Raw genomic sequence first — 13,712 nt, 5'->3', positions numbered from 1 at the left:
TTTATTGACTTGGCCAAAGCTTTTGATACGGTAGACCATTCCATCCCATTGGGCCGGCTAAGGAGTATTGGTGTCTCTGAGGGGTCTTTGGCCTGGTTTGCTAACTAGCTCTCTCAAAGAGTGCAGTGTATAAAGTCAGAAAATCTGCTGTCTCAGCCACTGCCTGTCACCAAGGGTGTACCCCAAGGCTCAATCCTAGGCCCCACGCTCTTCTCAATTTACATCAACAACATAGCTCAGGCAGTAGGAAGCTCTCTCATCCATTCATATGCAGATGATCAGTCTTATACTCAGCTGGCCCCTCCCCAGATTTGGTGTTAAATGCTCTACAACAAAGCTTTCTTAGTGTCCAACAAGCTTTCTCTACCCTTAACCTTCTTCTGAACACCTCCAAAACAAAGGTCATGTGGTTTGGTAAGAAGAATGCCCCTCTCCCCACAGGTGTGATTACTACCTCTGAGGGTTTAGAGCTTGAGGTAGTCACCTCATACAAGTACTTGGGAGTATGGCTAGACGGTACACTGCCCTTCTCTCAGCACATATTAAAGATGTAGGCTAAAGTTAAATCTAGACTTGGTGTCCTCTATCGTAATCGCTCCTCCTTCACCCCAGCTGCCAAATTCAGATTTGCCACCAACGCTCCTTATAGGACACATCACTACACTCTGTACTCCTCTGTAAACGGGTCATCTCTGTATACCCGTCGCAAGACCCACTGGTTGATGCTGGCTTCCTTACTGTCCCTAGAATTTCTAAGCAAACAGCTAGAGGCAGGGATTTCTCCTGTAGAGCTCCATTTTTATGGAATGGTCTGCCAATCCATGTGAGAGACGCAGACTCGGTCTCGACCTTTAAGTCTTTATTGAAGACTCATCTCTTCAGTTGGTCCTATGATTGAGAGTTGTCTGGCCCAGGAGTGTGAAGGTGAATGGAAAGGCACTGGAGCAACGAACCGCCCTTGCTGTCTTTGCCTGGCCGGTTCCCCTCTTTCCACTGGGATTCTCTGCCTCAAACCCTATAACAGGGGCTGAGTCACTGGCGCTCTTCCATGTCATCCCTAGTAGGGGTGCGCCACTTGAGTGGGTTGAGTCACTGACGTGATCTTCCTGTCCGGGTTGGCGCCCCCCTTAGGTTCATGCCGTGGCGGAGATCTTCGTGGGCTATACTCGGCCTTGTCTCAGGATGGTAAGTTGGTGGTTGAAGATATCCCTTTAGTGGTGTGGGGCTGTGCTTTGGCAAAGTGGGTGGGGTTATATCCTGCCTGTTTGGCCCTGTCCGGGGGTATCATCGGATGGGGCCACAGTGTCTCCTGACCCCTCCTGTCTCAGCCTCCAGTATTTATGCTGCAGTAGTTTATGTGTCGGGGGCTAGGGTCAGTCTGTTATATCTGGAGTATTTCTCCTGTCTTATCCGGTGTCCTGTGTGAATTTAAGTATACTCTCTTTAATTCTCTCTCTGTCTTTTTTTCCCTTTCTCTCTATCTCTCTCTTTTTCTCTCTATTTTTTTCTCTCTCTTTTTCTCTCTCTTTTTCTCTCTCGGAGGACCTGAGCCCCAGGACTATGCCTCAGGACTACCTGGCCTGATGACTCCTTGCTGTCCCCAGTCCACCTGGTCGTGCTGCTGCTCCAGTTTCAACAGTTCTGCCTGCGGCTATGGAACCCTGACCTGTTCACCGGACTTGCTACCTTGTCCCGGACCTTCTGTTTTCAACTCTCTAGAGACAGCAGGAGGGGTAGAGATACTCTGAATGATCGGCTATGAAAAGTCAACTGACATTTACTCCTGAGGTGCTGACCTGTTGCACCCTCTACAACCACTGTGATTATTATTATTTGACCCTTCTGGTCATCTATGAACATTTGAACATCTTGGCCATGTTCTGTTATAATCTCCACCCGGCACAACCAGAAGAGGACTGGCCACCCCTCATAGCCTGGTTTCTAGGGAGTTTTTCCAAGCCACTGTGCTTCTACACCTGCATTGCTTTCTGTTTGGGGTTGTAGGCTGGGTTTCTGTACAGCACTTTATGACATCAGCTGATGTAAAAAGGGCTTTATAAATAAATGTGATTGAAATTTGATTGATGCTTATTTATAAAACCCTCTTAGGCCTCACTCCCCCCTATGTGAGATATCTACTGCAGCCCTCCTCCTCCACATACAACACCCGTTCTGCCAGTCACATTCTGTTAAAGGTCCCCAAAGCACACACATCCCTGGGTCGCTCCTCTTTTCAGTTTGCTGCAGCTAGCGACTGGAACGAGCTGCAACAAACACTCAAACTGGGCAGTTTTATCTCAATCTCTTCATTCAAAGACTCAATCATGGACAATCTTACTGACAGTTGTGGCTGCTTTGCGTGATGTATTGTTGTCTCTACCTTCTTGCCCTTTGTGCTGTTGTCTGTGCCCAATAATGTTTGTACCATGTTTTGTGCTGCTCCCATGTTGTGTTGCCATATGTTGCTGCCTTGCTATGTTGTTGTCTTAGGTCTCTCTTTATGTACTGTTGTGTTGTCTCTCTTGTAGTGATGTGTGTTTTATCCTATACTTATATCTGATTTATTTTTGTATTTTTAATCCCAGCCTAACCCCACAGAAAGCCTTTTGGTAGGCCGTCATTGTAAATAACAATTTGTTCTTAAATGACTTGCCTAGTTAAATAAAGGTTAAATAAAAAATAAAAAATGAATAACTTCACCATGCTCAAAGGGATATTTCATGTCTGTTTTTTTATTTTTACCCATCTACCAATAGGTGCTCTTCTTCGCGAGGCATTGGAAAACCTCCCTGGTCTTTGTGGTTGAATCTGTGTTTGAAATTCACTGCTCGACTGAGGGACCATACAGATAATTGTATGTGTGGTGTAGAGTGGGGGCTGCTGAGGGGAGGACAGCTCATAATAATGGCTGGAACGGAGCGAATGGAAAGGCATCAAACACATGGAAAACATGTGTTTGAAGGATTTGATATTTCACTCATTCTGCTCCAGCCATTACAACGAGCCCTTCCTCCCCAATGAAGGTGCCACCAACCTCCTGTGGTGGGGTACAGGTATAAAAAATCATGTTAAACACTATTATTGATCACAGAGTCCAAGCAACACATTATGTGACTTGTTAAGTTAATGTTCACTCCTGAACCTATTGAGACTAGCCATAACAAAGGGTTGAACACTTATTGACTCAAGACATTTCGAAAAACATAACTCCACTTTGACAGTATGGGGTATTGTGTGGAAGGCCAGTGACAAAAACATCTACATTTAATACATGTTAAATTCAGGCTGTAACACAACAAAATGTGGAGAAAGTCAAGGGGAGTGAATACTTTCTGAAGCCACTGTATGTCACAGATATTGAGATAGTTGGTCCTGTTGAGGTGAGACTAATGTAGACAAGCTAAATAAAACCAGAGAGAGAGAGAGATTTTTGACAGACCAGATACTGAACCCAGATCATCTTTGCACTTCAAGACCATCTTAGCCCATTGAGCTAAAGCCTAGGCATTACAACTTGGAGCTAACATGAGTCTTCAGGTCTCAGGCAAGATACTGCACTAACACTGTGACATGTGTGTATTGTAGCCTGGTAAATGGTGTATGGAGGGGTAATCTTGATGTTATAGCCTCCTACATGTGTCCTCTGTTAAGGCCTACTCACCATCAAACCACCGACCAAAACACTGCCAGCTAAGCTCGCCCCTCCCTTCTACGCGTGCCCGTGGCTCTGAGCGCGCCCCCCACTGTTTCCCTCTTTTCGCGGGGTCCTGCAGTGCCTCCCCTCTCCTCGCCCCCGCGGCGCGCACCCGTTGCTGTAATCTCGTCTGTGTCCGCCAGGAGGCAGTAAGGTTGCAGTGAGAGGCTGCGCCACCAGAACAGCATTACAGCGAGGAAGGCTCCACCAGATGGCAGTTTAGGATTGTTCCTTTCTGTTCCAAGGCGCGGTTCCCGCTTCTCACGACATATTTACAATATTAAAATCTACACACTTTTATCAGATATATCGATTATTTTATTTTGGAAGACAGTAATCGATTGTTCAATGGCCGGTAAAGGTGAGTTTGTTGGTATTTTGGTTGTGTTTTTGGCTTGTGGGAAAGGGGAGACGGGTCTCAGAATCAAGATGGTGGATTCAGAGAGCGAGAGAGGGATGGGGAGAGAGGAGGGGGATGGGTGCTGCTCCGCAAGCTAGCGGAGAGGGAGCTGGATGTGCTTTCTCTCTCTTCCCTCTGTTCGGCTAGCTAGCTACATGATCGAGGGCCATTAGCAGGAATGTCTCAACATGTCAGATCGCAACAACGCACGAGAGACTTGACCGCTGTGTTTTGCTAGAATCACTTTTAATCCCTCGCCCTTAGTTTTCCCGTTACTAAGCCAATGGGTGGGACGTGTTTTTATTGCTCTTGATAGACGGGCAGATTCAAAGCGTCAACAGAATGTTGTATGCAGACCCTTATTGTAACGTTACAGTGCCGCCTGCGCGACCTAGCCAGACATTGCTATTGTTGCTAGCTAACCCTAATTCATTGCATATGTGTCGGGTTTTGCAGATGATACATTTGGGAGCGAGGTAACGTTAGTGTTAGTCAGGTTGCTGTCACCAGTGCTATTTGACATCCATCCTTGCCAGTCTATCACGCCATTCGTAGAAATCCTGCAGAAATGTCACCTGTAACGTTAGCAGCATTGTTTCCTGTTTCCCCACCCATTGTTTTGACATGTTACTTATTGTGCCGAAGTTCAACGTTGGTATTCTTGACAAATTGCAATATTTTGACTAGTATATTATTTTTTTGTACGTGCAACTAGCTAGTTTGCTAAGCCACTCCGCCCCTTTCTCTGCTGAAGGGAATTTAGCGGGGAAGTGTGTGAGGGGGGATGGGATCCAGTCCCGTTGGTGTCCATGCTCCCCACTCCAGACCTCACTCTCACAACCATCCATTCTTCTGTCACAAGCCAGTTAGGGGTTAATGAGGAGATCTGTTCACTTATACCGCTTCATTTCCACATCTTTCTTTATTATTAATGAACTAGGAAATATGGAGTTTGAGAATATTTGGCCAAGTGAGCTAGCTGGCTACCTTAAGCCTAACTCTTTGAAGATTGTGTTACACACCCAGCTTCACTGCTCTTTGTATAGAGTCTAGAGTGTGATGTTTACTGGTGAAAGGCTATACGGACAGCTTGTGATCATTCACTGATTGTAAACAAAGTGGTTATGCAACAAGCTGAGCCATGTGACTTAACACCAGCAGACTGAACTAGCAGCCTACTGTAGGCTATGCGTCCTGGAAGACCAACTAACTAAACTACAACTGGTGCTAGAGATACAATACAACTTTATTGTCCCACATTGTAATGTTCCTCGTCTCCTGCGTAGAACATACAACATAGACTGGCAATATTTAGTACACAGCCATAAAACACCACACACTGCAGGCCAGGATATGGCAGGCCAGGATATGATCACTTGGCAGGGCTGTTCTTGACAGTTATTGGTTGAGTAGTGTGACTTGGTAAGATTTCCAGTGTATGACTAACCTATTACATATGGCAAATAAACTTGAAATGGGAAACGGTTCAATGCAATGGGGTATTCATACAGTAGTTCTCTGAGCAGCCCAGTTATTGACTTTGTTGAGTCAGGCTGGGATACAAGTCTACAAACCTAACATTTTAGCAATAGGTCTATCTGCAACGGTCTGAAAGTCTATCTCTTCAGACGGCACCTTGCCTCCTCTACCACTGAGCCTCCCTTACCTGTTAGACTTGTATTGCCATCACTTTCACCAGCACTGATTCAGCTCATGATGTCATTGTTTTACCTACTCTAGTTGAATGCACTGATTGTGTCATATATATTCTGCTAAAAAAAAGGTTTATGTCAAGCCCTGGTTATGTGGATAAGACTGTCTGCTAAATTACTAAAACGTAATGTAGCGTAATAAAAAAAGAAAAAAAATGTGGTTTTTGACGAACATGGAGTATAAATTCCCTGAAATAGCTTTCTTAATAGCTTAACAATGTTATCCAAAAACATCTGTTCAGATTAGTCTCGGTTTCTAGGCAAATAATGTTTTCAATGAACGTGAACCAATCAGGAAACACTAGCAAGCTGCTGTTTACACATACGTTAACTGGAGGCTCTAGTCATGGATTAAAAGGCAACGTTACCGCTTCAAACAGCATTAAATAGTTTTTCATATTTTTTATTCCTTTACTACTGCTAATACTAGCTGCTAATTTGCATAAACTTGGTCGCCAAGCTTGTAGTCGCCGACCATTAAATGTATCCTTGTCTGCACCACCCATAGAAACTGGATGGTCTCCGGTAGTTTGATCGTTAGAGGTAGTGCCTGGTGTAATCGTGGCATTAGGCTAGGACCTTGAGCAAAACATTGAATTTGTTTAGACCAGGGGAAGAGCTAGGTGGGGAGCCCTCCCTACCTATTCAAAGGCAGGGGAAACACTGGAGTGGCTGTTATGTAAGGAATGTGAGCGGAAATTGGCGGAAGTTACCGTCGCTCTCTCATTGAAAACAATGACATCCGGTCATCCTGCCGTGGGCCCAGTGCAGTAATCCAGACTGTTATGCAGCAGAAGGTCAGGCAGAGTCTACATTAAAACAGGGGGCTGGCAGCTAGATTCATCCACAGGCCGGTTTTTGTCAGAGGATGGTCGAGGGACCGGAACATCATTTTAATAATTTGTACACTGCAAATTGACCACAACTAAGCCCAAAAAGTGGTTGTATTTTAAAAGAACAGTCATTTCATATCTTGATTACATTGAGACACGAGACATGTCTCTTTTTGTTATTCGTGGGAATACATTTTAAAATGTATTTCACCTTTATTTAACCAGGTAGCCAGTTGAGAACAAGCTCTCATTTACAACTGCGACCTGGCCAAGATAAAGCAAAGCAGTGCGACACAAACAACAACACAGAGTTACATATGGGATAAACAAACAGATTTTCTAACTCATTTTAACTAATTTCCTTGTGATTTTAGTATTTTTTTGAACCAAAGCTAAATTCCTAAATTGTGTGTATGTGTGTATATTTTACTCAAATCTTTGGTGGTGTGGGCCTGTGTAATGACTAGTGTATGTATAGTAAGTTATTAATTTGTAATAACTTGTTGATTTGTGCTAATGAACCGGTTTTATAGTCAGGCCAATTACACCATAAATGATACTGTAACATGTTGCCATTACAGAGCTCCAGAGCGTTTTCCTTGACTTCAGCAGACTTGGCTTAGACATTGTTATTGAATCCAAGCTGAATCCAGATTTAGCTGTGTGTGTGAAGAAAGTATTATTTCAGTTTTAGGGAATGACCAATATCAAGCGTTTTCGCTGAAAGACTAGGCCCCATGTCTCTTTAGAATGAGGACATCTTGAAGCTAGCTAAAGCAAATGGTATGTATACAGGGAAGCTGTCAGGGCCACTCGCAGTAAAATAAAAACTTTAGCTTCAATTGGCATTAGAAAAATCTGATGCTATTAGTTAGCTAACTACACCAGAACCAGCTTACTATCTGGTTGTGTTGGATAGTAAGCTGTGGTGTAGTTAGCGAGCTGGTTGTTGTGTAGTTGGCGGTGGTGTAGGCCTAGTTTAGCTAGTAGTTTGTGGTGTAATCAGCTAGCGGATCTTTAGCGCGTTGGCTGGCGGATGTTTAGCGGGTTGGCTGGCGGATGTTTAGCGCGTTGGCTGGCGGATGTTTAGCGGGTTGGCTAGCGGATGTTTAGCGCGTTGGCTAGCGGATGTTTAGCGGGTTGGCTAGCGGATGTTTAGCGGGTTGGCTAGCGGATGTTTAGCGGGTTGGCTAGCGGATGTTTAGCGGGTTGGCTAGCGGATGCTTAGCGCGTTGGCTAGCGGATGCTTAGCGCGTTGACTGGCGGATCTTGAGCGGGTTGGCTGGTCGATCGTTGGCTGGCGGATGTTTAGCGGGTTGGCTAGCGGATGATTAGCGGGTTGGCTAGTTGACCTGTAGCATCAGATGGAGAGAGAGAATGTGGGACTGAAAATGCTCTGAAGCCTTCCTGTCCAGCGCTACGCATGGTTGATTAATATCATTCCCTGAGACCTAGCAGACTGGTGTACTTGTTGGCTACTTGGTTGATTTAATATCATTCCCTGAGACCTAGCAGACTGGTGTACTTGTTGGCTACTTGGTTGATTAATATCATTCCCTGAGACCTAGCAGACTGGTGTACTTGTTGGCTACTTGGTTGATTAATATCATTCCCTGAGACCTAGCAGACTGGTGTACTTGTTGGCTACTTGGTTCAACACCCAGGTGGTTATACTACTGTAACGTTAAATGTATGTATCTACAGGCATTGACAGCACACAGTCAAGTATGTTTCAGCACGGTAGCATAGCATCTAAAGCTAACATGATGATGCTGCTAATATTTCTCCAGCCGATGCATGGCTGATTTGTTTTTCTAGCACATTATTCTCCAACACTACTAATGCTGGTGACACATTTAATGTGGGCCTACCCTCAGGGGATGGATCAATAAAGTACAGTTACACACACACACACACACACACACACACACACACACACACACTTTACATCATTGTCTGCCTAGCCTATATCATGCTCCTGAGATTTTCTGGCGGAGAAAGCCGGCTCGCACTCAGATTAAGGGTGTGTGTGTGTTGTTCACGTCATCTGCCCTCATAGTCTCGTGTGGGATTAAGGTTTTCCCTGTACCACAATAGATTAAACTACCCCTTCTAACTCCAGATTACCAGATTACCCCATTACCAGTGTATCAGGAGCGGTCTGGTAAACCTCCCTCATGGATGATGAACATTGCCTGTCAGGGACCTGAAGTCTGTTAGGATGTTTAGGCTTTAGCTCAGTGAGATAATGCAGTCTAGAGTTGAGATGATGAGAGGTCAGGCCCTAGGTGCTATGTCTGGACAGTCACACTAGCACATTGACAACCTGGAAATGTCACTTTCCCCCAGTAGCATCTCAAGGTAAACCAAACACCTTTGGCCAAACAAACATCTGACTTCATAGGCTGACTTCATGACCAGGCTGCAGAGAGCCCTGGATATGCAGTGCTCTTGAACCCAGTCTTTATCTCTCACACACACACACACACACACACACACACACACACACACACACACAGTGATTCTGCTAGTCACAGTAATGGGTTCTCTGTAGTAAAATGATAACATTCTGGAGCCTCTTATGTCATTAGGGTATAATAACCTCAGCTGGAGAAGTGTGTGTGTGTGTGTATAGCAACAGACAGTGAATGTGGGTCAAGGTGAGAGAGCGAGAGAGGCAGAAAGATGAGAGACAAACTAATGAGTCTCTTGCTCCCCCAGCCCTCCCCTCTCTCCTCCTCTGCTCCCGCTGATCTCCCTTTGTGCTCTTGTTCTCTCCTCCATTTCACTCTCCCTCGCTCTCTCTTTGCGTCTCCATTTTGCGATAGCTGCAGCGAGCCGGGCGGCCATTGCAGAGAGAATCTTCTTTCTTTTCCTTTTTTCTTTCTTTCTCGTTCTTTCTTTCTTGCCTACTGGTATTTCTTGCTTGGTTGCTTTTTCTCTTGAGATTAAAAAAATAAAACATCTTTAGAAACCTTTTTGTTTTTTTATCTAGAGCCTGCAGCCCAAAGCCTACTCTAGAGCTCTGTAAACCCACTGTATTACTGTAATATAGAGACCATGATGCTGCATTATTAAGTGAACCCCCACTACAGATACCTTAGAGCAGGCCAGGGGAGCTCCACTCATTTGTCAAGGGGGCATGAGTTTATTGTCATGATTCAAGGGACCAGAGAATGAAAATGAGGAAGGTATTTTTTTCATGGCCAATGGGCTGGACACAGTGAGGAGACATGTTATTCCCTTTATATTACATTGGAGTCATTTAGCAGACGCTCCTATCCAGGACGACTTACAGAAGCAATTAGGGTTAAGTGCCTTGCTCAAGGGCATATTGACAGATTTTCCACCTACACACACACATTCACTACAATATCTACTACGCTGTTGCTTAAAGACTCGTTCCATGTGGGATTGGGAGAGAGGGGGAGGGAGAGAGGTAGAGAGGGAGAGAGGGGGAGAGGGAAAAGATGGACGGACGGTGAGTGAGTGAAAGAGAGAGGTTGTGTGTGAGACACTTCATCCCGTCATGTCATTACCTTTCACAACAGGGTTCTCCAATAGGCGAAAATCCACCTGGGATTTTATTTTAAGTAAATAAATATATATATATATATATGCATGCATACATACATACAGTACCACTCGAGTTTGGACACACCTACTCATTCCAGGGTTTTCCTTTATTTTGAATAGTTTCTACATTGTAGAATAATAGTGAAGACATCAACTATGAAATAACACAAATGGATTCTCATGTAGTAACCAAAAAAGTGTTAAACAAATCAAAATATATTTTTATTTGAGATTTTTCAAAGTAACCTCCCTTAACCTTGTTGACAGCTTTGCACACTCTTGGCATTCTCTCAAACAGCTTCACCTGGAATGCTTTTCCAACAGTCTTGAAAGAGATCCCACATATGCTGAGCACTTGTTGACTGCTTTTCCTTCACTCTGCGGTCCAACTCATCCCAAACCATCTCAATTGAGGTCGGGTGATTGTGGAGGCCAGGCATCTGATGCAGCTCTCATTACTCTCCTTTTTGGTCAAATAGCTGAAGGCTGTGTGTGTGTGTGTGTGTGTGTGTGTGTGTGTGTGTGTGTGTGTGTGTGTGAGATATATTATATGTAAGTGTACATACACTTAGGTTGGAGTCATTAAAACTTGTTTTTCAACCACTCCACAAATTTCTTGTTAACAAACTATAGTTTTGGCAAGTCGGTTAGGACATCTACTTTGTGCATGACACAAGTCATTTTTCCAAGAAAGCCGTCATACCGCTAAGGAAGGAGATGCGTTCTGTCTCCTAGAAATGAACGTACTTTGGTGCGAAAAGTGCAAATCAATCCCAGAACAACAGCAAAGGACCTTGTGAAGATGCTGGAGGAAACGGGTACAAAAGTATCTATATCCACAGTAAAACGAGTCCTATATCGACATAACCTGAAAGGCCGCTCAGCAAGGAAGAAGCCACTGCTCTAAAACCTCCATAAAAAAGCCAGACTACAGTTTGCAACTGCACACGGGGACAAAGATCGTACTTTTTGGAAAAATGTCCTCTGGTCTGATGAAACAAAAATAGAACTGTTTGGCCATAATGACCATTGTTATGTTTGGAGGAAAAATGGGGACGCTTGCAAGTCGAAGAACACCATCCCAACCGTGAAGCATGGGGGTGGCAGCATCATGTTGTGGGGGTGCTTTGCTGCAGGAGGGACTGGTGCACTTCACAAAATAGATGGCATCATGAGGGAGGAAAATTATGTGGATATATTGAAGCAACATCTCAAGACATCAGTCAGGAAGTTAAAGCTTGGTCGCAAATGGGTCTTCTAAATGGACAATGACCCCAAGCCTACTTCCAAAGTTGTGGCAAAATGGCTTAAGGACAACAAAGTCAAGATATTGCAGTGGCCATCACAAAGTCCTGACCTCAATCCCATAGAACATTTGTGGGCAGAACTGAAAAAGCGTGTCGGAGCAGGGAGGCCTACAAACCTGACTCAGTTACACCAGCTCTGTCAGGAGGAATGGGCCAAAATTCACCCAACTTATTGTGGGAAGCTTGTGGAAGGCTACCTGAAACGTTTGACCCAAGTTAAACAATTTAAAGGCAATGCTACCAAATACTAATTGAGTGTATGTAAACTTCTGACCCACTGGGAATGTGATAAAAGAAATAAAAGCTGAAATAAATCATTCTCTCTACTATTATTCTGACATTTTACATTCTTAAAATAAAGTGGTGATCCTAACTGACCTAAGACAGGGTATTTTTACTAGGATTACATGTCAGGAATTGTGAAAAACTGAGTTTAAATGTATTTGGCAAAGGTGTATGTAAACTTCTGACTTAAACTGTACATTTACATATATACGTAAACTCAGCAAGAAAAGAAATGTCCCCTTTTTCAGGCCCCTGTCTTTCAAAGATAATTCGTGAAAATCCCAATAACTTCACAGATCATCATTGTAAAGGGTTTAAATACTGTTTCCCTTGCTTGTTCAATGAACCATAAACAATTAATGAACATGCACCTGTGGAACGGTCGTTAATAAGACACTAACAGCTTACAGACGGTAGGCAATTAAGGTCACAGTTCTGAAAACTTTGGACACTCGAGGCCTTTCTACTGACTCTGAAAAACACCAAAAGAAAGATGCCCAGGGTCCGTGCTCATCTGCGTGAATGTGCTTCCTTGCATGCTGCAAGGAGGCATGAGGACTGCAGATGTGACCAAGGCAATAAATTGCAATGTCCGTACTGTAAGATGCCTAAGACAGCCCTACAGGGAGACAGGATGGACAGCTGATCGTCCTCGCAGTGGCAGACCACGTGTCCAACACCTGCACAGGATTGGTACATTCGAACATCACACCTGCGGGACAGGTACAGGATAGCAACAACAACTGCCCGAGTTACACCAGGAACGCACAATCCCTCCATCAGTGCTCAGACTGTCTGCAATAGGCTGAGAGAAGCTGGACTGAGGGCTTGTAGGCCTGTTGTAAGGCAGGTCCTCACCAGACATCACCGGCAACAACGTCGCCTATGGGCACAAACCCACCGTCGCTGGACCAGACAGGACTGGCAAAAAGTGCTCTTCACTGACGAGTCGTGGTTTTGTCTCACCAGGGGTGATGTTCGGATTCGCGTTTATCGTCGAAGGAATGAGCGTTACACCGAGGCCTGTACTCTGGATCGATTTGGAGGTGGAGGGTCCGTCATGGTCTGAGGCGGTGTGTCACAGCATCATCGGACTGAGCTTGTTGTCATTGCAGGCAATCTCAACGCTGTGCGTTACAGGGAAGACATCCTCCTCCCTCATGTGGTACCCTTCCTGCAGGCTCATCCTGACATGACCCTCCAACATGACAATGCCACCAGCCATACTGCTCGTTCTGTGCGTGATTTCCTGCAAGACAGGAATGTCAGTGTTCTGCCATGGCCAGCGAAGAGCCCGGATCTCAATCCCATTGAGCACGTCAGGGGACCTGTTGGATCAGAGGGTGAGGGCTAGGGCCATTCCCCCCAGAAATGTCCGGGAACTTGCAGGTGCCTTGGTGGAAGAGTGGGGTAACATCTCACAGCAAGAACGGGCAGATCTGGTGCAGTCCATGAGGAGGAGATGCACTGCAGTACTTAATGCAGCTGGTGGCCACACCAGATACTGACTGTTACTTTTGATTTTGACCCCCCCCCCCTTTGTTCAGGGACACATTATTCAATTTCTGTTAGTCACATGTCTGTGGAACTTGTTCAGTTTATGTCTCAGTTGAATCTTGTTATGTTCATACAAATATTTACACATGTTAGGTTTGCTGAAAATAAACACAGTTCACAATGAGAAGACGTTTTATTTTTTTGCTGAATTTACATACATGCATATATACAGTGCCTTCAGACTATTCACACCCATTTGACTTTTTCCACATTTTATTACAACCTGAATTTAAAATGGATTCAATTTAGATTTTTTTTGTCACTGGTCTACATACAATTTCAATGGGGAATTATGTTTTTAGAAATGTTTACTAATTCAATAAAAATGAAAAGCTGAAATGTCAGTAG

General features: G+C 44.5%; 1 protein-coding gene across 1 annotated transcript in view; it reads left to right on the top strand.

Moving 5' to 3' along the window:
- Positions 1-3,864: 3,864 nt before the first annotated feature.
- The window catches only part of LOC115196215 (cohesin subunit SA-1-like), a 35,885-nt gene continuing 26,037 nt past the window's right edge, over positions 3,865-13,712 (top strand). The window contains 1 exon segment of the mRNA XM_029756842.1: positions 3,865-4,055. The gene's annotated coding sequence lies outside the window, so the exon portion shown is untranslated.

This window comes from Salmo trutta, chromosome 6, assembly GCF_901001165.1.
Source record: "Salmo trutta chromosome 6, fSalTru1.1, whole genome shotgun sequence".
Taxonomy (NCBI): Eukaryota; Metazoa; Chordata; class Actinopteri; order Salmoniformes; family Salmonidae; genus Salmo; species Salmo trutta.
The sequence above is the reverse complement of the archived record's forward strand: the minus strand, read 5'-3'. Positions and strand labels throughout refer to the sequence as shown.